Source organism: Lissotriton vulgaris, chromosome 10 (genome assembly GCF_964263255.1).
Source record: "Lissotriton vulgaris chromosome 10, aLisVul1.2, whole genome shotgun sequence".
NCBI classification, from domain to species: domain Eukaryota; kingdom Metazoa; phylum Chordata; class Amphibia; order Caudata; family Salamandridae; genus Lissotriton; species Lissotriton vulgaris.
In genome coordinates this window covers 980,172,438-980,194,310 of record NC_141698.1, presented here as the reverse complement: position 1 = coordinate 980,194,310, position 21,873 = coordinate 980,172,438, and positions in this window count along the sequence as shown.

Here is a 21,873-nt window from a genome sequence, read left to right as displayed (position 1 = left end):
AAACCCGGATTATACCATATGCTTAAATTTGGGTGGAAGAGCGTAGTTTTATTAATATCCATAATAGTATACCAAATTTGTACTATATGTTTCGCGGTCTTGAACTTCACTCGTTTGAAGTAGTTTGGGTCGTTGCTTCTAGCTAAAAATTGTACAGAATTTGCGCCTAACATGAATTGGTGATAAAAATAAGGATAGTTAAAAGAAAAAAGGCTGCGTATCCGGCCCAGGAAAGAAGCGTAAAAATAAAATTTAAATTCGGGGAAGTCTAGACCACCTTTAGTAGCAGTTAATTTGAGAAGAGACAGACCTCTGCGATTTTTCTTGTAGCCCCATATGTAGCTTCCTAGAATACCGTCCAGTTTTTTAAAAAATAGGTTGTTGACGTATAGCGGGATGGACCTGAACAAATACAAAAATTTTGGCAAAATATTCATTTTTATAAGGTTGATTCGTCCTATTAAATTTAAGGGAACCTTATGCCATTTTTTGAGGGTCCTTATTGTCTCATTCAATAGAGTATCGTAGTTTAGGGTCATAATTTCTTTTAAGTTGGATGTTATTTTAATACCCAAGTAGTTTGCAGTGTGGCAAAACCCCAAAACTAGAGCCGATAGCTTATGGTTAACAATGATTTGGGTTTTGTTTAAATTTAGTTTGTACCCCGAGACCAAGCCGAAATCATCAGCTTCCTTGATGATCCCAGCTATGGCTTTAGGCACATCGGTAGTATAGATTGCAAGATCGTCTGCGTAAGCAGTGATTTTGAGGGAGTTATTGCCATGCGTGAATGGAACAATGAGTTCTTGGGTCAGTATTGAGTTAATAAAAGGCTCCATTGCGAGAGCAAACAAGAGGGGCGACAAGGGGCACCCTTGACGTGTGCCTCTTAAAACCGGGAAACTATTGGAGATTAAAGTAGCATACCCTATTTTTGCATTAGGTGAGTCATACAGGGCTTGCATGCTGGTAAGAAACCATTTCCCAAAGCCCATCCTCCTTAGTAAAGCCCAAAGATAATCCCACCCCACTCGATCAAAGGCTTTTTCTGCATCTAATAGCACCATACCGAGTGGGGAGGTGTTAGTATTGGAAACGTCGAATGCAGTAATGGCAGTGTTGATATGTGCTGTTGTGTCTCTACCCATCACAAAGCCGGTTCCACAGCTCGTTGACACTGAATCACCCTGTTGGTGTAAAGCCTGAGCCAATTTAAGGGCCCCATTACGATATCAGGCGGATTGCCTCCGCCCGGGTGGCGGTGGCCACCGCCACCCAGGCGGGGGCAATCCGCCCGACAACCACTCTCGTGTTCCCCTCCGCCTGATTAGGATGGCGGAGGGGACAGCAGCGGACGGAAAGACCGTCCGCCACTTTACCGCCACGGTCGGCTTGCGACAGCGGCGGTAATAGATTAATATGGTGGCGGTGTCCAATGGACACCGCCAGCCATATTACAATGGCAAAAAGCAGAGGCCTTTCCGCGACGGCAATGCCGCCACGGAAACGCATGCGGTGACTGCTGCGGGGGCCCCCTGCAGGGCCCCCAGGTTGGCGCCACTGTCTGGGGGGCACATGGGGGGTACCTATGGTACCCCCCACATTTGCATATGCAAATGCAAAACAGCATTTTTTACATTGTGGCGGGCGGTGCAGAGTGCACCGCCCGCCACAATGCAAAAACTACAGGATGTGCCCGCCACTGTGGCGGGCACATCCTAATTCCCCCCACGGGACCCCCGCCCTTATGGCGGGCGGTCCCCTTCTACGATAGGGTGGCGGGCGGACAATGTCTGCCCGTCATCCTAATGGGGCCCTTAGTTATGGTCATGAGGAATGCTGAGATAATTAAAAGTCTTACCCGTACCTCTGACCCGCCCATAATAAATACTCTGGTTTTAACATTCTTCGGTCCAATTCTTATTACAAAGGATTTACTGTAATTTGTTTTGAGGTCTCACCTCTCCAATCAAACTATAAAAGGCATCTAAGAGCAGCTGCATCATTTTGTCCACCATAAGCGTGGAAGGGTATACTCAGATGTGAGTCCCTTGCTCATTGCACCATCAGGATTCAAGCAAGCCGGGCCGACGACGGCTGAAATGCCAGAAACCGGTCCCCGGTAGCTTGTTTCCTTCCCAGTATAAGAATTGGCTTGGTAGTTTGGTTTGCCCTGTTCCCATCATGCACTGAGACAGGAACAGACTAATTTGCATGTAGCCAGGTTCTGAGCTGGGATGGTGCAGTGAGCTAAAAAACGGTGATGGATCAAGCCCTGATCTTTGGACTGGGTAAGAGTGGTCTGCTTAATTCAGACACTCTGTTCATCACCACCCCCTTTTCTGAATCATTTTGTCCACCATAAGCGTGGAAGGGTATACTCAGATGTGAGTCCCTTGCTCATTGCACGATCAGGATTCAAGAAAACCGGGCCGACAACGGCTGAAATGCCAGAAACCGGTCCCCGGTAGCTTGTTTCCTTCCCAGTATAAGAATTGGCTTGGTAGTTTGGTTTGCCCTGTTCCCATCATGCACTGGGACAGGAACAGACTAATTTGCATGTAGCCAGGTTCTGAGCTGGGATGGTGCAGTGAGCTAAAAAACGGTGATGGATCAAGCCCTGATCTTTGGACTGGGTAAGAGTGGTCTGCTTAATTCAGACACTCTGTTCATCACCACCCCCTTTTCTGAATCATTTTGTCCACTAGAAGCGTGGAAGGGTATATACACAGATGTGAGTCCCTTGCTCATTGCACCATCAGGATTCAAGCAAGCCGGGCCGACGACGGCTGAAATGCCAGAAAGCGGTCTCCGGTAGCTTGTTTCCTTCCCAGTATAAGAATTGGCTCGGTAGTTTGGTTTGCCCTGTTCCCATCATGCACTGGGACAGGAACAGACTGATTTGCATATAGCCAGGTTCTGAGCTGGGATGGTGCAGTGAGATAAATAACGGTGATGGATCAAGCCGTGATCTTTGGACTGGGTAAGAGTGGTCTGCTTAATTCAGACACTCTGTTCATCACCACCCCCTTTTCTGAATCGTTACTAGGCAGTAGGCACAGAAGCAGAGGGCATTGAACTAGATTTCAGGGTCCTGACTCTCTCAGACTCTCTTGTTTCTCACCTATTAACTACGCCAGAACCTAACTCACCTTAGCGCCTGCTGAAGCGCAGTGATACTCCTTCGGGAGTCGATTCCAGCGCTATACAAACCCAAAAATAAAATAAATAAATAAAAATTGCAGAAGATGACATATTAGGACAAGCAGCATGCTGAGAAGGGGAGGGTATGGAGCTGGATGTCAACGCCCTTCCAAGTAAGACAGTAGGTAGCGCTGCCTCATGTGCGTATAGTGAAAAATTCAACGTAGTTCACACTCAATTTTCCCCAAGCGATCAGAAATTGGGTTAAGATTACACTTCAGAAGTTCCAAGAGCTTATCATAAAGGGTTCCCATTTCAACTCTGAATTTGCCATCCTTCCTGACTCCCTCCCCCGTAGAAATCGAGGAGGTAGAAAGACATTGCCTCTTAGGGTTTAACCCCCCAACATTCCCACCCTTTTGCCTGTTGTTGGGAGCACCACCCCTCAGACATCTCAAAGGGGGCTAGTGCCGAGGTGCTATTTGGTCTGCCACCCTAGAATGGCTGAAACCCTTCAGGACTCAGATCACTTGTCGCAACAACATTATCAATGAGGGGGTGCTGAAGAGACGGACAGGCAACTTTCCGAGCAATCTCTTTATTGATAACGCCAACCACTCTCTGCAGAAAACCATTCAGGGTAGTACTAGGTGTAGATTTAGAGGCAACCTCCACCACTATCTGCTACGCCATTTTGTGGACCCCAGGAAATGGTACAGGGGCACCACAGAATGTTCAGGAGAGCGGACATATAAAGAAAGAAAAAAAGTACTGGTTGTATCGCCTGTATCTTGACAAAAAAAAGAAAATGAAAAAAATGAAAGAGGGGTAGCCCAGCCCAGCTTCCTCTGGGTGATGATGGGATTCTGAGGATGTTGAAGTAGTGTCCTCTGGTACTAATGTTCCCCCAGTGGCCCCAGGAGAATGTTTTTGCCCCATGCTAAGGGAGTGCACTGGTCACCTTCTAGTGCTACTGCCGCATTGGCGCTTCCTGCCGCAGTGTCCGATGGGCTTTTGCCCCCCCCCCTGTGGCCCACATGTGAATGTTTCTGTCCCCTTTTTGGTCCTTGTTGGTCCTTATTGATCCTCAGGCATTACTTGACTAAACTACACCCAACATGCATAGAGGTAGGGCTATTTGCAGAAAAGATAATGTGCAGGATAAAGGGCAGTATAAACCCACAGTGTGGGACGGTGGCATTTGGGCACTGAGAGAGGATAACGCAACTGAGGGGTTCACCTTGCTCTTCCTGTGGTGGGCCCTGATAATAGTCCATCATGCTGTTTATTAGGCCCTCACCATGTGTATTTGCCCTGCTTCATTATTATTATTATTATTATTATTTATTTTTATAAAGCGCGTAGTCACCCGGAGGTATCCCAGTGCTTAGGGTGCTTCTGGATGCCTCAGGTCTCCATGCCGGGCCTCACTTAACCAGCACTTGACCCACTTAGGACTACTCAAGGCCTGCCGGAGGTCCACTTGACATCTTCCCTCTTGCCCACGGGTTAAACAGCTTGCATCTCCTGGCCTGTGTCTTAGACCTTCCGATGCACTGCCAACACTAAAAACACCCTTCATCCTCTGCCCTCCGCCCTTTGCCTTCGCAACCGATGACACTGCGCAATCTATCTATCTATCTTATCTATCTATCCTATCTATCTATCTATCTATCTATCTATCTATCTATCTATCTATCTATCTATCTATCTATCTAGGGTTCACTGACAGAATATCGACTTTAAAACTATAGATGTAAAATATATCGAGGAATAAATATAGGATACAAAAATGTTGACTGCCTATACTTGAAAAGATAAGTACAAAAATATTGAAAAAAATATATATAGTTGTATTAAATATCTATTTGTAATTTTATAAGATAAAGTAAAATATTAAAATAAACATAAATTAAATACTAACATTAATTTATAAAAAATAAAATATATTTAAATGTATATTTTAACAAATATAATAAATAAACTCACTTTTAAAAATGTAAACACACATATACAAATATTGTATAAATAAAATGTAAATAAACTAATATTTTAAATAATAATAGAAATCGTAAATAATATTATATTATCAAAAATATAAGTATACAGTTTTAAATATACCAAAAACGAAATATATTAAAAAAGAAAAACTATTTAATTTAAAATGTAAATTAAACAACACATGTTTTTTACAATTCAAATACAAATAAGTTACAAACAAAAAATATTGAAATTTTTGAATATTATTATTAGGATAATAAATCAAACACATAATTATAAATGACACCATTAACTAAATTCTTAAAACTTTAAATAAATACATATAAATTTCTCACAACATTAAAAAAAAAATTATACTAAATAAATATAGAAATAAGTACTCCTACCTAAGACAATACAACAGTAACAACATTTTTTACATAATGCAAAAATTAGATTTACTACTTTAATGTATTAAATATAACATTGGAAAATACAACAATGTACTATTCCCGGTACAATTGACACAACAATGAATATATTATAATTAACAAAATAAATTATGTTCTCACTCCAGTCAGTGCAACAGTAGGCAAAGTGTTGGATTGCGAAGGGGTAAAATGTACTACTCCCACTCCAGTCAGTGCAACATTAAAAATTAATAAAATATCTTAAACAAAATGAAAATATTTTTAAAAAAGTAAATACATTAAAATATATGTTGTATAACAAATACAAATATATTTAATTTATTAAATATTAAAAATACTAAAAATTGTGTTTACTTCCCACCCCATACCCTTACAAAACCTACAACCCACATCTAAATTAAAAACAATTTACTTGCACAATTAACACAATTATTTATCAATGTAACAAATATTCTTTATGAAAAACTAAATATAAATTCATTACAATTAATTACCTTCCCACTCTTTAAACCTATAAACCCCACAACCCCAACAGAAAATTCAACTAAAAATAATCAATAACACGATTAAATTATTTAAATTACAATTAAATAATTATTAATATTTAACAAATAATTAATAAATAAAATAAAATCATTCAATCCCCACCCTTTACCCCCATAAACCCCACAAACCAAACCAAAAAAACATTTAATTAAACAATTAACATAACTAATTATATAAATTACTTATTTTTAATTAATTAATAATTAATTAGGAATTAGTCAATTTTAAATTACTTCCCACCGTTTACCCCCATAAACCCTACAACCCGCACCTAAAGAAAATAATTACACACTTAATATAATTAATTGTCAATTATTTAATTAACAACTAAATATTAATAAATTAAATATAAATTGCTTCCAACCTTTTACCTAAAAATAGTAAAAATACGAAATTAACATAATTAATTATCAATTAATTAATTAATATTTTACAACAAATTATTAATTGATTAAAAAAAGTATTATTTCCATCATTTACCGCTATAAAAACCACAAAACACAAAAACATTTACATAAAAAAATTAATAACACAATTAACAAAATTAAATAAATACTATTCATTTAGAAATTATTATTAATGTATATAATTAAATTACTTCCCTCCCTATACCCCTATGAACCCACAACCGGCTACAAAACTAGAAACACAAAATTTTATTAAATTACATTTCATAACTACTAAAAATGTAACTAATATAGTAAGAAACATCAACAATAATTGCGCGCTCCTGAGGAGATAGGGGCAGGACAACAAGCCCCAGTGCTACCTGAAACAGCCACTGGAGTACACCAGCAGTTGTGCGTCCAGAGGTACATATTTCAGCCGCTTCGGACCCTTGCTACCCAGGACGGGTTCGGGTCAAGCCTGGGTGCATGCTTGAGCCAAGACCAGGCCAAGAGCGGGCCCGTCTGCACCTTTAAGAGCCTGGAAGAGGCTGGCAGAGGCTGGGCTGGGTCACCCCCCTAACCATTGCTTTTTGGACTCAGACGTACTGCTACAATAAATGTATTACTCTAAACTCACTAACCACTAATTGGGAGGTTGTCAAGGCCAACCAAAGTATACCAACTTTAAGACTGACCTATTGGGCCAGCAGTTGTCTGATAAGATCTCCATTTGTGACAGTCCTTCCACCACACAATGGCTAAAAGGAAGGCGGTGGAGGGCAGAGGTCGACCAGGCTTAGAGAAATCCAAGAAAGCTAAGAAATTAGCTGAACATGCATGGAGTAATTGTGCCCTGGATCGCATAGACAGCCTTTTGGATGAATGTGAGGGTATTCTATATGATTCTGGGGTGGAGGCGGGTTCAAGCAATCCTAAAAGTCCCTCTAATCCCACAAACTTTGGTACAACCCAAATTATCCCATAAATGTTTTTGAAGCCTAATAACAAAAAGGATGCTGCATCTACAACAAAACAGCTAAATACATATTTAGAAGCAGCCATCACAATTCACCCAGATACACACTCTGATACACACCTTAATAACACTGTAGATTCATCTATTGTATGCAACAATCTATTTGCCCCATTGTAGAGCCCCATCAACATCAGAGAAAGATGATTAAAATGAAAAGGCAAATTATGCAGTATAATGAAGCACATTTAGGGCCTGATTTATATCATGGCGGATAGGTTACTCCATCACAACGGTGACGGATATCCCGTCTGCCAAAATATAAATCCTGTAGGATCTAATTCTATCATGCTGCATAATTTGCCCCTAAAGTCATTTTTCACTGTGACAAGCATGGCTTTCTCATTGAAAACCACTGAGTTACATTAAACTAGTGGTGTGTGGAATTTTTACTCCTGCCAGCCAAATTTTGAGGAATGTTAGTAATTCACATCACTCTTGTAACGCGGAATTACTAATAAATTCCCGTATGCTAGTGGAATTAATACTCAGCACTAGATCTGGCACTGCATATTACCAAATCTTGCATTCTCTATCACAGTATACTACCTGAACCCAACCCTCCAACCCAGTTACAATGTAACAGGGTGTACTAACACCCCCCAAAACGCATTTAAGCTGAGACCTACAGTCTTGTTTGACAAACATAAACACAGTGCACTAGGACACGGTATGCAATCCTTTGTTCTGTAAACAGTGGCAGCTCCTCGAGGGAGTGCTGCGTGGTGGTGGGGCGGGTCGGGGGAGGAGCAGGGTGGGGGGCAGTAAAATCCGGCATATGGCCGAGAGGAGTTAAGTATATAAATAAATAAATAAAATGAATTACACTGCCATGCGGCACGCGCACTGTAATTCATTTTATTTATATACTTAACTCCTCTCTGCCGTATGCTGGATTTTACTAAATCCCACACTGCCCGTCCCCCCGCCCTGCCTCACTGCCTGCAGCACTCCCTTGAGTAGCCGCCACTGTCTGTAAACAGCAATATTTCGGTGCCATGAGTATGAAAAGTTAAATTCTGACTGTGAAACAATGGATGAGATGCTGTTGCTATTGCTGCTGCCTTTAATGGTATTTGTTGGACTTAGCCCTTTTTGCAGGGTCATCCCTGAACTTTTTGCCTTCCTCCTGTATTTTCTTCTGACTTGTTGTTGGTGGTTTTCTCACTCTGGGCACTTTACTACTGTTGATCAATGCTAAAGTGAATATGCTCTACCTGTAAATTATTGTTACGGATTAGTGATTCCATGATTGACTAATTTTATTTACTTGTCAGACCCTAGTAGAGTGCAACATGTGTGCCCAGGGCCTGTAAATCAAATGCTGCTTGAGGGCTTGCAGCACTGATTGTGCCACCCACAGGAGCTGCTGGTAAATTGTGGCTCAGGCCTGCCATTGCAGATCCTGTGTGCAGTCTGGGACTGCCATGTCGACTTGGCCAGTGCATATACTTGCCAATCCCTAAACCTTCCCGTTTCTACTTATTAGTCACCCCTAAGGTAGGCCTAAGGTAACCCTATGGGAAGGGTGCATTGTATTTGAAAGGTAGGAGACTGCCAATTTTGTTTTTCACTATTGAAAGGTTATCTGTTACCATAGGCCAGAATTGGAAGTTACTTTATAACATCTTATAAACCTAACAGACCCTAGGAACACAATAGGAAAATAAAGTTTAGTATGCCTTAACTCAGAATGTTAAAGTGCATGTTTTAGTGAGGGTGATTTTTACATTTTGTGTTTGAAAATACCACTTTTGCCTAACCATCCAGTGTGCCTCTGCTGGGTTTGTATATTGCATGTCTGGCTTTTGATTGACAGGGGCTGGAGGAGGCCTGTGGCTCCAGAAGTCAGATGAGTCAGGGCTGGGCTAAATTGACATGGGTTGCACATTTGGAGTGGTGGGAGGAGTAGCATTTTCATCTGAATAGGGTTGTGCCTGCCTTCCACAATGACTGCTCCGCCCCCATGTGGTGTGTCTGAATCCAGGGCTCACACAGGTAAGGGAGGTTGTGCACTTGCAAAGTGCCCCACAGACTGGTTTTGGCTGGGTACAGACACTCTCTGCCATCAAAGAACAAAGGATTTTGGTATATAAAAAGAGGCGCCCAGACCCCAGACTTTTAGATCACTACTGGGAAATCAAGAGGAACCTTTGCCAAGGAGAAGAAACAGGAGAAGCAGAAGGAGAATTACTGCCCCTGCGCTGTTTGTTGTCTGGGGTTGGCTGGCGGTTACTTGTTGCCAATGAAAGGAGAAAAGGACTTTGCTGTTTGCTTTGCCATCTTGAGGAAGATCTCCAAGGACTTGAACTGAGCTTGCCTCCTGTCTGAAGTCTCAGGGACACAACGACTTCACCACTAGATCCCCCTGAATATCCTTTCTGGGAATTCTGACCTACAGAGAGGTGCCTGCAGCTGGAAGCCTGACGCAACAACGAAGAAGCGTGTGGCATCCACACTGAGAACCTGATGCATCGGCGAGCAACGGGAAGCAGCGTGCTGCATCTACACGATTCCCGATGTATCACCAAGAACATTGTCACAGCGCCTGCTGTGCGGCTGCAAAAGTACATGCATCAAAATAGTTTGTCGCATCGCAAGAAGCTGCCATTTTTTCGTATCGCACTGGATCATCGCGGCGCCATCTTGTCGCATCGCAACCGGAACGCAATAAGAAACCGACGCATCGCCACCTCTCTGGTAAGGAACAGATGCATCACCTCCCCTGCGCTGCAGTAAGGAACTGACGCATCATCTCCGCCGAAGCAAGGAACTTATGCATCACCTTCCCTGCGACCCTTTTGTTTGTTTTGTGTGACGCATCTAAGGTACTTTGTTGCAAAAGTGTCACATTTACAACTTGCATTGAACTGAACTATTTCTACCATTGAAGAACCTATTTTAGTACTCTATTGTGGATTTTTGTTGTTTGGTCTTTTTTAGATAAAGATTACTTATTTTTCTTAACTGGTGTGGTGTCCATTTGTAGTGTTTCACTGTGTTACTGTATGTGTTCACAAATGCTTTTCACACTTCCTCTGAGATAAGCCTGTCTGCTCATGCCAAGCTACCAAGGGGGGGATCAGGAGTTATTTAGGAGGGTATCCCCCTTTTCCTGACTAGAAGCAAGGGTCCCTATTTGGACAAAGGTGCAAACAGTTGCCAACTAGAGACTCCCATTTCTAACATTGGTGTCAGTGGTGGGATCAGTGTATTACATTTAAACAACATGGCTCTGTAGCAATGCCCACACTCACGATGGTGTGTGCTCATGGCTCCATCATCAGCATGTGTTATGTAGCACCATGTGTACAAGTTAGCACTATTTTTGGCACACAATGCTGTTTTATAATAATGCTAAAACCATTGCTCATGTGTGCCAAAATAGGCATAATACACGTAATCACTGCTACGCAAAAAGTACTGACTGAGCAAAAAAAAGCGAAGCAAAACTTGTCTAATTGAAATTTTTCACTGAAATCTGCATGTTTGACAAGTTATGATGTACATGTGCATCATCTGCCTGTCCAAATGTTGGTGCATTTGCACATGTGCAAATTTAGCAATCCAAGAATGTTCCTCGCATTGTTATGCGTTATGTTATCTGGCCTTTACTAATGTTACCTTGTCCTTTATTGTTATATAGCGCACCTATGTTATATGGTGCAAAATAGCACCTTAGTAAAAATTAATATCATCCATGCAGTGCTTATTATTCGGGACCAGAAATTCAAAGAAAGCATTTATTTATTGAGCCAAAAATTCTAAGTGTGTGTTCTGTTTGTTTAAAAAGGTATGCGCAAAATCGGAAATTGTTACATGAATATTACACAGAGGGCCTCATTTACAAAGAATTGGTGCAGTGGAGCGCCGCAAGTCATTTTGCTGTGCTGCTCTATGCCAATTCAATAGAGCAGGAAGGCACCGTATTGACAAAATATGGTGCATTCCTGTCCTTTCAGCTAGCGCTGGCTGGCGCACAATTTGGAGTGTGCTTGGGCATTGCAGGAATTTTGCGTGCTCATGCGTGCTTTTGAGGTCCCGCTGGCGGGGGGAAAGACGGTTGGGCCAGCCACCTGCCTGGAATTCCTTGGCATCGAAATTGACTCCGTTGAGGGATGCTTCAGGTTACCCAAGGACAAGGTGTCTAAGTTTAGGGCGGCTCTGCGCCAATGCCTATGTAAAAACAAGGTTTCCTTGCAGCAGCTGCAGGAAGTAGTCGGGCAGTTGAACTTTGCTCTACGGGTCATCCCCATGGCCCGCCCGTTCTCACGCTCCATTGCTCAAGCGATGAAAGGATTGCGGGAGAATCATCACCGCACTAGGCTGTCATCTGAGGTGCGCCAGGACATGCATATATGGATGGCATTCCTGGAGGGCTTTAATGGCAGGGTAGTGTGGTCAGGTCCCCCTGCTATATCAGCAGAGTTAGGCCTGTGGACTGATGCGGCTGGGAGTGTGGGCTTCGGTGCCATCCTTGGGAACAAATGGGTCGCCCAGCGGTGGCTGGAAGAATGGAGAGCACGGGGTCTGACAACCAACATTGGCTTCTTAGAACTTTTCCCGATATGGGTGGCATTGAATGTCTGGGCAGAACATCTATGTAACCAGTCAGTGGTGTTCTGGTCGGATAACATGACAGTGGTGGAATGTATAAACCAACAAGGGGCTCGCTGTCCGTTTATACTACGCCTGATAAAAGAGATTGTGCAGCAATGCTTGAAGTGGAATGTAGTTTTCAGAGCCAAGCATGTGCCTGGCATCCTCAACAATGCAGCCGATTCCCTTTCTCGTTTTAAAATGCAGGTCTTCAGGGAACATCTTCCTGCAGCAGACCCCTCGCCGACACACTTCCTGGCAGTTCTTTGGCAGACTGGTGCCCCAGATTACAGGACCTCGTGGTTGCTAGCTTAGCCCCCAGGACCAGGACAGCATACGAAGGGGCGTTTTTGTCTTATTGTAATTTCTTGGGTCAGGAATGGGCAGTTAAGTGGGCACAGGAGGCCAGTTTTGAGGCCTATTTAGAATGGATGCACAAGGAAGGACGCACGGTGACAGCGGCAAGCAGGCATAGGGCAGCGGTCTCTTTCTTTGCACAGACTAAGGGCATGCGAGATCCCACGAATACCTTTATAGTTTGCAAGGCTTTAAGGGGATGGCGCCGGCTGCAGGGACACTCTGTAGATACGAGAAGGCCCATTGGATTGGCCCGGTTGGCAGCATTACTGGGGGCATTGCACCAGGTCTGTAGCTCACAGTGGGAGGTCCTCTTGTTCAAAGCTGCATTTTCCCTGGCCTTTTATGGGGCCTTAAGGATTAGCGAACTGGTGGCAGGATCAAAAGAGGATAAATTGGGTGGCCTGCAGCGGTCTAGTATTACCATCAGAGAGGATACTATGTGGGTGACAATTCAGAGGTCCAAAACAGATCAGGAATCTCGGGGTCACACCATAGTGCTCCACGGGGCCCGGGCCCGGGCCAACCCTTGCTGCCCAGTCTCCCACGCGGAGATTTTCCACGGACAGCGGGCGGGCACGGCGGGGGGTGCACTGTTGTGTCATGCTGATGGGACACCATTGACTAGATTCCAGTTTAGGAGAGTCCTTGAGTTAACAGTCAGACAGGCAGGGTTAGATCCTAGAGAATTTGGCACCCACTCCTTTAGGATAGGGGCTGCAACTGAAGCGGCATTAAGGGGTCTCTCAGCTGAGGAGGTGAAGAGCATCGGGAGATGGACATCTGAGTGTTATAAACGTTATGTACGAATTGACATGTTGTAACAATTTGGTGCTCACGCTTAGTATGTTTTGGTTTTCAGTTTCTCAAACCTGTGACGCGGGGGAGGAACTCACCACCGGGCGTCAGCGAACAGCACCATCACAGCTCAAGCAACAGGATGAACACAAGACAAAGGTTATCTGGATTGTGGGGCACTCTTACGTGAGGCGTGCTGAGCGTGTTTTTCTTTCAGGAGACCGTCAGGAAAGGGCGGCGCGTAAAGGGCTGGCTATCTCATTCTTTGGGAGGGGGGGCCTGTGCCTCAGCCAGTTTAGGGATTTTTTCCAGGGACTTTTAGCTCAACAGCCCTCCACCCCGTCGGTGGTGATACTACATGTAGGGGAGAATGATCTGGCGAAGTTAGGGAGGCGCATCCTGATTGAAGAGATCATCTCCACGGCAGGGTGGGTGGCCAAGACTTGCCCGGGTTGCATTGTAGTGTGGTCTCAACTTATTCCTCGTTGGCAGTGGCGAGGGGGGGACTCGGTCAGGGCTTTGAATCACTCGGTAAAGAGGATCAACACTCAGTTGGACAAACTATTTCGAGCCCCCCGGTTGCAGACAATTCCACATGGGTGTATCTGGGGCGAAAGGTTCTACCTGAAGGATGGGGTTCATTTAACCGAGTCAGGGAATGTCCTTTGGTCTAATAATCTCTGGGCCTGGTTGGAGGGTTATGCTGGGTAAACACACTCCTGGGTGAATTCTTAAATAGGGGGAGGCCAGATCGTCGGTTAACAATGCTGGCCTGTGGCGGTAAGGTCATGACCGGTGAGCAGCTATTTTAAGGTCTGAGGGGGCGGGCATCATCCCATGGAGGTTCCCGCCCAAGGGGAGGTGCCATTGGCACCTCATAGAACTTCAGGGGCAAGGTAATTGCTGTTCAAAGGGGCGCGGGTTGGAGTAGTCACGCTTTCCTTAGGCTGGTAGCCAACCCGCGCGCGCATACTCATGACGTCACCGGATGGCGCAGAGTAAGGGCCCTCCTTTAGTGGGTAAATGGAGTTCACGGCGAGGACCGGGTAATTACCAGGCCCGGCTGCGCATGCGCACATCTCTGGGTGAGGCGCAGCTAGTAATTGGATTCACGGCGTGGACCGGGTAATTACCAGGCCCGGCTGCGCATGCGCACATCTCTAGGTAAGGCGCAGCTAGTAAGACCTGACACCGGTTAGCGACCTTGCCATATGGCCAGAAATGTAGTATACAAAAATCTAGCTGAGGATGTTAGTTTCGGTTAGGAAACAACCTGTATTAGAGTCTCTGTTAAGGTTAGTCTCTCAAGCTTGTTGACAATATTGTATCTAATGTCCTGCTGATTTTTGTATAAAGTATTTATCATGCTATTAAAATTTTTTAATTTTATATCTTAATAAATACGGCCGGGGGGTCCCGCGACCCCCCGCCTTCCAAAGATAACCATGTTTCGTGTTCATGTGTCCGGGAGTTGGTGTGGTCATTTGGGAGGGGGGCGGCAGCCAGTCGCTGACCATGTGCAGCCGAGTGCCAATGCAAGCACCTTTGTGTACGTGTTGCTGGAATGATTGTTTTTGTGCAGGGAGGGGCACTTTCCTGTACAAAAACAATCATGAGAGGTATTTTCCTCATTCTGTGTGTGCTGCAGAATGCAGCACATGTGGACATAGGAAAAAAGGAGGATAAATCTAAACAGTCTTTCCTCGTTACACCAGCTCTGGGAGGTTTACGTTTTTAGCGCTGCCGTCGGTTTACCTGATGTTGTAACCCTGGAACAGTGTCAAATTCCGTGGGTGTTGAGTGAGAACACCGACAGCAACACCCATGGAATGCCTCCTTGACTTAGAGTAAAGCAAGTCAGTGCTTTGCGTTGCCTTGCCTTACTCAATATAGGCCATGCAGGGTGGCTTTGCATTGCCCCCTAGATATGATTGAGCAGCCTGTGCCAGCGGATCATCGTAAAAAGTCATGCTCTGGTAGTGAGGGCCTCTTTAATATGAGGGCCAAAGTGCACATTTGCTTTAGGGCAACACAAAAGAATTGGAATAAAACAAAACATCAGTACAAGATTGTTCTTACTGGATAGGATTTGACTTTTATAAAACATAAACATTCCGGGTCATCAGAGGAAATGGTGTCTCGTATTGGAAGATAACTTGCTAAATATCCAAAGTTACTGGATATGCCGAGTTTTGTAAAAATGGGAATATTGCTTGAATGGGACACGCGTACTAGCGTCTTAAGTCTGAGTTGGGAACCTGGAGATCTGTGGTGCAACCATGGTATTGCCACTTAGCCGGAACTTTGTGTGGTTCTGAGCCCATCAGAGTCTAGCCGGAATGACTGGCCGATATCAATTCCGACTGCCTACATTGAAAGTAGGAAGTTGGAATTGAAACTGATGATCTCGGTCAGAAAGTATCCGACCTCAGGACAGAGGTAGAGGTGGGCAGAATTTGCGTAGTCGTGCTACGCAAAGCTCATCGAAATGGTAAAAAATCTCTGCGAGCACCCAAAAGCTCTGCGAACACACGGAATTGCTTGTTCTGCCCGTTCGCAACGCTTTTTGTCTGTTTGAGACCGCTGTTTGCGTGCTCGAAGAGAAATATCTTGTGAACACGCATTTTGATAGCGCGAACAAGCAAAAAATTCCTTGAAGTTGCGGAAAATGGAAATTTGGGCAATTCCATGTACTCTGCGGAACACGAAATTACCCAAATTCCGCCAATACCGTGAGTGGAACAGAATTTACCGCACAGGCCTAGTCAGAGGCTTTCTGACCGAGATCATGATAGGCCTCTTAATACTTAAAACAATGAATACTTGCATATTTTTACCCATAAACCTTTTACAATGAGTATAGCTTCACTATTCATGCCTTTACAAACAAATGTGTTGTAATGGCATGCGTGGTAAAGACATATTTGTTGCGAAAATGTTGTCTGGTAAAGACAAGCATGATAGTGTTGCATGCTTGGTAAAGCCTGTGTGGAAAAGGTATGCAGGGCTCCAGTTTTGTTACAAAGGCTGTTTCTTTTTTGAAAATGCTCTTTTAGAAAGTTTCCATTTTCCTGGCAAAAACCTCAAGCAGAGATAATCCCCAACTGTCTCCACACAGCCTGTGGGTAGGTGTGAATTACCTTCAGAAATGGGAACAAAAGGCCCTTAGTTTAAAGCAGGTGTGACCTCCTCCTGACAGGATGGGGGATGTGGCCACTAACTGTACAAGCTTCAAAGGGGCTGTTCTGTCACAGACAGATGTAACTTAGAGCCTTCCCCTACCATTGTCCAAGCAGCAAGAGTGGCATCAATCCCAATGGGGGGGGGGCTTTCCCATAATTTGTTTCTCACTTCCCTAGGAATACCTCAGGGGTGTGCCCAGAGCTCCTACCAAGGGAAGAAAGATTCTGTTGTCCTGGATTTTGGCAGAACTGGACATTGTGTCATTGGTTAGGGCCAAATACCAAGAAACTTATGTCAAAGTGGGTGGAGTTGCCCAAGGAATCTTTTTCCCTACTGGTTAGGGAGTCATCCTCACCCTCAATCTAGTACTAGGCATAAAAAAACGCCTCCCTGGATAACTTAGTTAAAACATTGCTGGACCTGAGGAAGACATGGGGACTGAATCCTGACATCAGAATGAGGGCTGAGAAACTCCAACAGCTGGACCTGCTTCCACTTAAACCCATGACAGAAGAGTGGACTTCAAGGAATATTTTGCTAACCTTCCTGAAGAGCCCAGTTGACCAGTTCCTACTGGACTTGCACTGGACCTTGCTGGTGGCTTCCCCTGGAGTGATGCCTGACCCCCAAATGGTGTCACTAAAGTCCTGGGGCCCTTGGATGAGTGCCAGAGTGCACTCCTCCTCATGCCTATCCTTGAAAGCTGAGACTTAGAAACTTTTCAAAGGATTTTTGCCAGAAAAACAGAGGCTACCACCGGACTGCAACCAAGCTGCAGCAGCTGGCATTGCATCGCAGGGCAGATTCAAGTTGGCAGCTTGCCTCACTGGAAGAAGGTTGACTTTTTTAAGTCCGAAGGTAGAAATCAGGGCCGGACCGGTGGTAGTGGGCACCAGGCGTTTCCCCGGTGGGCTGAAAGGGTGGAGGCTGGTTTTGGACTCACAGGGGCCAGGTTTGTTACAGGGCCCGGATTTGCTGCAGTGTTGCAGTATCGGCCCCCTGTAACAAATGCGGGACCAGTGCAGTGGGATTATGCTTCTCAGTAGCACACCCCCCGCCCCTGCGACCGGAGCTGGTCGAGCAGATTGCCAGTGCTGGTTGCTTGACAGGATGGGGGATGTGGCCACTAACTGTACAAGCTTCAAAGGGGCTGTTCCGTCACAGGCAGATGTAACTTAGAGCCTTCCCCTACCATTGTCCAAGCAGCAAGAGTGGCATCAATCCCAATGGGGGGGGGGGACTTTCCCATAATTTGTTTCTCACTTCCCTAGGAATACCTCAGGGGTGTGCCCAGAGCTCTTACCAAGGGAAGAAAGATTCTGTTGTCCTGGATTTTGGCAGAACTGGACATTGTGTCATTGGTTAGGGCCAAATACCAAGGAACCTATGTCAAAGTGGGTGGAGTTGCCCAAGGGATCTTTTTCCCTACTGGTTAGGGAGTCATCCTCACCCTCAACCTAGTACTAGGCATAAAAAAGCCTCCCTGGATAACTTAGTTAAAACACTGCTGGACATGAGGAAGACATGGGGACTGAATCCTGACTTCAGAATGAGGGCTGCATGTACTGAGAAACTCCAAGAGCTGGACCTGCTCCCACTTAAACCCATGACAGAAGAGTGACTTCAAGGAATATTTTGCTGTTATGTTATGTTATTGTTATTAAAATATTTCTAAAGCGCGCTTTCACCGATTGGTTTCTTGGCGCTGTGATCATCAGTAACATGAACAAAGGGGGGGAGTTGCGTTATTGAAATGCTTGTCTGAAGAGCCAGGTCTTCAAGGCTTTCCGGAAAGAGAGGAGGTCTTGACAATTCCGGATCTCCAGGGGGAAGGAATTCCACAAGCAGGAAGCAAGGGTCGCAAACCTACGGCCTCCTGCGCGCTTAAGTTTGAAGGAGGGCATCTGCAGGAGGCTCAAATGGAGTGAGCGTAGGTTGCTGGATGGAGTATATCTGGAAAACAGTTGGTTAATGAATGAGGGGCTTTTACAATAGAGGGACTTGAAGATTATACAACCAGTTTTAAAGGCACAGCGCTGGGTTACTGGGAGCCAGTGTAGTTTCTTTAGTAGAGGGGTAGCTGCGTGTCGCCTAGGTTGGTTCAGGATTAGCCTTGAGGCATGGTTCTGTACCATCTGGAGTCGCTTAACTAGGTAGTTGGGAAGACCTAGGTAGATGGCGTTCGCGTAGTCCAGATGGGACAGTACAGTTGAGATCACAACCTGGGTGATTGCCTCTGAAGTAAGCAGACGGCGTACCTTCCGAATTTTTTTTAGTTGGAAAAAGCACTTGGAGACCACCTGACCTACTTGCGCTTTCAGTGATAGGTCGCGGTCCACAGTGACTCCAAGTGTTTTGGCTGACAAGGAAGGTGTTGGAGCTTGGCCTAATTCAGAGGGCCAATAGTGGAGGCCCCAGTACTTAGTGCTGTCGCCGGTCAAAACTAACTCGGTTTTCCCCGGGTTTAGTTTGAGCTGGTTCTGGTCCATCCAAGTTTTAATGAAACTCATGGTGGACTGAAAGTGCAGTATGGAGTCTTCAGTGTTGTCGATGGTAAAGAGCAGTTGTAAATCGTCTGCGTAGTTGAAGACTCTCACCTGTTTGTCTCTTAGGGTCTGAATCAGGGGAAGTATGTAAAGATTAAATAAGTGAGGAGACAGGGAGGAACCTTGTGGCACTCCGCAGGTGATGGCCTGTTTGGCACCCATTAGATCACCAAGGCGTAGTCTTTGGTTGCGGTCTGTCAAGAAGGATCTCAACCAACAGGCTGCTAGGTCCCGGACGCCGGCCTGTTCGACACGGTCGACCAAGATGTTGTGATCGACCGTGTCAAAAGCGGCCGAAAGGTCCAGGAACACCAGGGCCTGTGGGGAGCGACTGTCGGCGCAGTCACGCAGGGTGTCCAAGACTGTTGTGACTACTGCTTCAGTGGAGTGTGCAGGCCGAAAGCCTGCCTGGTGGGGGTCGAAGCAGGAGGATTCCTCAAGAAAGTTAGAGAGGCACTTGGCCACGTGCGCCTCTAGAACTTTTGCCAAATAGGGCAGCAACGAGATGGGTCGAAAGTTGGCTTTGCAAGCTGGGTCTGCCCCAGGTTTTTTTAGCAGCGGGATGACTATGGCCTCTTTAAACGCTGCGGGAACTGTGCCAAGAGACAGGGAGTTATTCAGGAGGGAAATGGCAGGTGCTGGGTGTGTCAGGAAGCACTCTTTTAAGATGTGAGGCGGGCAACTGTCCGAGGGTGCACCGGATTTTACTCTTGATAGCAATTCCCGAAATTGGTCCTGGGTAATAGGTGGGAAGCTACTAAGGATGTTGTGGTTAGGCTTGATAGACATGCCGGACGTGAGGGGGGACACCGGTTGAGGGATACTGGCTTTGATGTCCAGTATTTTGTCAATAAAGTAGACATTAAGTGAGTCACAAAGCGGTTGAGTGGGGATGATCTTAGGACGAACAGTATCTAAGTTTGTTAATTCGTTTAGGATGGAAAAGATGTCCTTAGATTTATTTGTGGATTCCAAAATTTTGGAAGAAAAGTAGGACGCCTTTGCAGCAGAGATGGCAGTCATATACTCCTTCCTTGCTTTAATAAAGGTCCTTTTTAAATCAGGGTCGTAGTTGCGACGCCAGTGACGTTCTAATTGCCGTAGGGCCAGTTTCCTCACTTTTAGATCAGTGGAAAACCAGCGGTTGGCATCGGCACGTCGTGCCAGTCTGATTTTTTTAAAAGGGACATGGAGATCACTGGCCGTGTTTAGCCAGTTGGTGAGCATGGATACTGAGAGATCAATCTCATCTTGAGGGGGAGGGATGGTATTGGCTAATGACTCTAGAAATGCTGTTTTGTTCATTGTATTCCAGTTCCTGGCTAACCCACCTCCGCCTAATGCGGTAGTGGTGGCAGGGGCGATACATAGTTTGAATTGAAGAAGTGCGTGATCGGACCAGAGGCAAGGTAGTATGGTTGGGGCAGTTGTACAGGTGGTATTGGACCACACCTGGTCTAGGATGTGACCTTTGCAGTGGGTGGCGGATGAAACTAATTGATTGAAATTTAGGTTGGATAGAAGGTCAGTCAGTTCGGCCGATTGTGGGCCTTCCAGGGGGTCTTTGTACCAGTAGTTTAAATCTCCTATTAGGAAAATCTTAGGATGTTCAAGTGCTAAGTTAGCAAGTTGGTCAGCCAGATTCATAGGAAATGATGGCATCGGGGTCGGGGGTCTGTACAATAGTACACACGCAATTGTCGATTGGGAGGTAGTAATTTTCAGCACAAGGTTGTCTGTGTTATTCAGTGAAAGGCCGGTAAGGGAGGTGACAATCAAGTTGGAACGGATAATAGCTGCAACTCCTCCCCCTTTCCCGCTGACACGATCTGCGTGGATGATATAATAGTTCGGTGGGAGCGCCGCTATTATATCAGGGGCGGAGTTGGGAGTTAACCATGTCTCCGTGAGTAGGAGAATATCTGGTTTCTCCGTGTCCAGCAGAAGGAAAACATCCAACTGATGTTTTGGCAGGGAGCGAGTGTTTAAATAGAAGATAGTGAGCGATGGAATTTGCGGGTCTCTTTGAGTGTGTTCTAAGGCAGGAGTAGTCAGGTGACAGCCCTGAGACAGAATACCGAATGCGCAGAGTCGATTAATAGTGTCCCTTGGTAACAAGCTCTGTTCCTTGTTTCGATAACTCAAGAGGACAGACCTGGAGTAGACAAAGGGGCGGGCAGCGTGGTCTGGCCCTGGTCCCGGCAGGTGGCGGACGGGCGCAGACGGGCTTGTCTTAGGCGCGTCTTCGGCGCGCAATCGTCGCGCCCGCTGCGCTCGTCCGCTGCGCTTCCGGTGCTTGTACATTTTTATGGTGGGAAAACGAAGGGAGGGGGCGTGGCCTCCGAGTGGGCGTGTCCCAGGTCAGGGCGAGGGTAATGGCGATGGAAGAATGGGCGATTTCGCCTTTGCTAGCGCTCGTTTTTACTCGTGGGGAGGTTCCTGCACACTAGAGTTGTGAGAGGAATAGGTAGGTGAAGTGTTAAAAATTACAAAGTTTCACAATTTTAAAAGCTAACCTTCCTGAAGAGCCCAGTTGACCAGTTCCTACTGGACTTGCACTGGACCTTGCTGGTGGCTTCCCCTGGAGTGATGCCTGACCCCCAAATGGTGTCACTAAAGTCCTGGGGCCCTTGGATGAGTGCCAGAGTGCACTCCTCCTCATGCCTATCCTTGAAAGCTGAGACTTAGAAACTTTTCAAAGGATTTTTGCCAGAAAAACAGAGGCTACCACCGGACTGCAACCAAGCTGCAGCAGCTGGCATTGCATCGCAGGGCAGATTCAAGTTGGCAGCTTGCCTCACTGGAAGAAGGTTGACTTTTTTAAGTCCGAAGGTAGAAATCAGGGCCGGACCGGTGGTAGTGGGCAC